Below are 3,799 nucleotides of genomic sequence, written 5' to 3'. Positions count from 1 at the left end.
TTTGCTCTGTTTTTTAACGCCATGTACACATGTGTATTCTGATTTTGCTCTGTTTTTAATGCGAAGTACACATGTGTATTCGGATTTTGCTCTGATTTTAATGTGATGTACACATGTGTATAGCGTCTGTTTTCGTGATATCTCATAATTTTTTGAGTATTGAATGTGTAAAGTTGTTGATGTACACTTGTGGATTATGCAAAGTATTAGTTGCTGAGTTTTTTTGTGCTATTATAGGAGTTATAATACCAGGTCTCTTGAAGAACATCCACAACCTGCAAGCTGAACTTTTTGTCCGTGAGCAAGAAATTTGAAAGAAGAAAAGAGTTATATGGTTACTGATATTAGCGTTAGTGATTGGCAGCTTACTTGTTAGCAATGTTTGTTGAGGTTAAGAAATAGGTGCTACTTAGCTGCATTATCCTTGTTAATATGTTAATGACATTTTCGGTATTATGTGCTTGTTGATGTTTGGTTGAATCTGTTACAATTTTTTATGTTTATGCATTTTTGGTTTTATACTTACCTTGTTACATTTTTTTTCCTTGAGAATGTTGTACATTTTTTGTTTTCATTTTGGCAGTATGTGTGTGTAACGCCCCAAAATCCAAATGTCATATATTCGAAATATGTCCTTATGCGTTATATTATGAAATAAATAACTAGGCTATTTAACCTAGTTAAGTGCATGGTAAAAACTATTAAAAGAGAAAAGTAGTGCCAAAAATGTGTTGGAAGTAAACTTGAGGGGTTAAAGTGGATGGGATGAAACTTGGTTACTAATTAAAAGAAAATATCAACACACACCACACATATTTCGTGTGTGTGTGTGTTCTGGATCGTTCCAGAGCTCCCCAAGGGAGCCAAACCCTAACTCAACAATATTCATCAAATTGAAGGGTGAATCGAAGCTCAAATTCACAACCGAACGTGAATTAGTGATCACCAACACAAGGGGATCATAAGGTATGTCTCAAAACTAAGATTGGTGATCATGTAGGAAGTGGGTTACGTTTTAATCCGTGAATTAGTATGAAATTGATGATGTATAAGGGTTAGAATCATCAAGTAAAACATAGGTTATGTATAGTTTGTGTTAATTTGATGTTTAGAAGTAAAAACCCATTAGTCATGGTGATGATGATGACTTAATCACCATCTATGTCCAATTCTTGTTGAAAGATTGATGAATTATGGTGTATAACGAATTATGGTTTGATGAATTGAATAAAATGTGATGATAATATGTTGAATGTTTAATTGTAAATACTACATGATGGTGAGTAGGAGGATTTGATGAACTATCTATGAATGTAGAAGATTTATGCATGAAATAGTTGTACATTATGCTTGGATAGTGGTACGCACGCCAAGTGTTTGATGAAATGACTAAACGACGATATTATATGAAAATGTATGCAAGTAGTGGATGAACATACATACAATGTGTAAATGATTAAATTGTCAGTAAACTTATACAAGGAACATGTGTAAGATTGAATCCATGTGGAGGTTTTATTGATGTCTTGTTTGGGTAGAAATGTGCACTAGTATCTTTCATTGTTCACTCACATTGTATGGTACACACTATGTGTTTAGTTGACGGTTTAGTTGAGATTACGAAATGAAATTGGCGTTAATGTATAGCAAGTAAGGATGGTAAAATCATGTTGGTTATGTACCACAAATATGGTCGTCTATTATGGGATCCCGAAAGCTTTAGTATATGTAGTATTGATATTATGAAAGTGTGTGTATGTAGTGGATTGATCATGTGGTTGTAAGCATATTACATCATGAATATGAAGTTTACATAATGCCATTGTTATAGCTTAATGTGATGACACAGATATATGAGGTTAAGTCGAAAGTCCATAAGATGGGTCGTTGAGTTTTGGAAGTCAAACCTTGCATAAGTAGTATGGCTAGACTCTTGTCAAATTTCAATGCAATAAAGTCATATGGTGCATGTATAACAATGTGTGTCATATGCAATTATGTAAGGAATTATATGAGTTGGAAGAGATGTGATTTTGGGTATATGTCTTATGTTTATTAGACTTGACTAATGAAAGTCAAACGTGAACCATGCATTCGACATGATCATTTAAGTGTACAATCATGCATACTAACAAGAATGTGATTGCGTGATATGAAAGCATAGGGATCATGTGGAAATGGACTCAAGAAAGAAAGGCAAACAGGTCAAAAGGAGGCAAGGGAACGGACACAAAAAGGTAAGTGATTTCCGTAATCGCTTCTTAGTTGTTTATGTAAAGTTATGTGCTAGTTAGTTAAGTACGATAATTGAGGACCAATAAGGATGTGTTGTATGAAACCAATGATTTTTGTTAAGTAGATGTAACAGGTCAAAACGTAGTCTTGATGTTAAAACGCATGTGTTGTTTGATGAAAACATGAACGGGTCGAATAAACCGTAAATGAATAATAAGCCGATAGCGCATAAGTTAAGAATTTCCTTAATCCGGATGTGGGATTTTGAGTCCATAGGGTTGAGGACTAATTTACGAGCATGTAGGAAGAAACGGGAGGTTAAAAGGGTAAACGGTTCAAAAGTTATGCGAGTTTTAGTGCGTACGAACGACAAAACAACACAGCAAGAAAACTCACTTTCTGGAGGCCGTCGCCGACGCCCCCTGGAAAAATCAGTTTTTGCCAGATGCCTTATTTAACTGCCTACGGGTATTTTTGGCTACGGGTAAATGCAAGGGCCGTCGCCGACGGCCTCCCCAAGTCTCAAAAGCTGAAATCTTGTTATTTAAGTGGATTATGCATCGTAGGCTTCAATACGTTATCCGTGGACTACGGTGGGCCTCCCAAATGTAATTTTTATCATTCCTTTAATGTTTATGGGATTTAAATCTAAGTTTAGGTCCCACACCATTATTGTACGTGTAGGTAGAGATGTAGGAAGGTATGCATGTATGTAAATGTGTATATATGTATGTATAAAGGTGCGTATGAGTGTACGTATGTATGTATGTAGAGATGTAGGAAGGTATGTGTGTATGCATGTAAGAATGTATGTGTGCATGATTTAGATACGTCGAGTAATACGTTATTAATAGTGTGCCTTGAGTTGGAATGAATGCAGGTACGGGCATGTCAGCTTCATGAAGGAATGAAACTGGATTTGGATAAGTGTATTTAAGAAAGTGCTTGGACCATTCCGTGATAACTTTATAGAATGCCTTACGAATTTCTATTATATTGTTTAATGTTGTATGGTGTGTTAATGACTAATGGTTTGGTTGTACGTGGTGTCCACAGGTATCGCTCGGGTTTCCGCTACCATTATCGAAGTGACACGGGCTTAGTTCGAGTTGAGATCAAGGATTGTACGGGGTAGAAAGGTCACATAGTCTGACTCATATAGGTCTTGAAGCATTAATGTTATAAAAAGTTGTAAATCCGTTTTAATGATTATGTGGCATTTCGTACTCGAACCTTCACGTGATAGATTTATCTAATTAAGAACGGAATTCTTGGATTCATATTCTTCCGCTGTGTCGTATTTAAGTTCTTACAAGTTAGTCAGACAGGGAATTGCTCTTATTACGGACGGGTCATGCCCGAATTTTGTTAAATAATAATAGGATTATATCGCATTTTGGAATGTGAAATCTGGGTGTAACAGTGTGTTCGATCATGTGACTCTTTTTTTAATTTTTTTTAAAAGCGTGTAACTTATGTAAGCTTTTTTTAGGATATCAATTATTTTTTAGTTTTTCGTTATGCTGGAAGACAGTATTTGTTGAAAACATATAATAACGACACG

At 35.3% G+C, this 3,799-nt stretch overlaps 1 long non-coding RNA gene across 1 annotated transcript; it reads left to right on the top strand.

The window, feature by feature from the left end:
• The first annotated feature begins 2,156 nt into the window (after nt 1–2,156).
• LOC110927993 lies at nt 2,157–3,447 on the top strand. The gene is made up of 2 exons (XR_002586058.2): nt 2,157–2,237; nt 3,292–3,447. It is a non-coding gene; the product is annotated as an uncharacterized LOC110927993 (long non-coding RNA).
• The last annotated feature ends 352 nt before the right edge of the window (nt 3,448–3,799 follow it).

Source organism: Helianthus annuus, chromosome 3 (genome assembly GCF_002127325.2).
Source record: "Helianthus annuus cultivar XRQ/B chromosome 3, HanXRQr2.0-SUNRISE, whole genome shotgun sequence".
In the NCBI taxonomy this organism is placed as follows: domain Eukaryota; kingdom Viridiplantae; phylum Streptophyta; class Magnoliopsida; order Asterales; family Asteraceae; genus Helianthus; species Helianthus annuus.
Note: the sequence above shows the minus strand (reverse complement) of the source record. Positions and strands in the feature narration are given on the sequence as shown.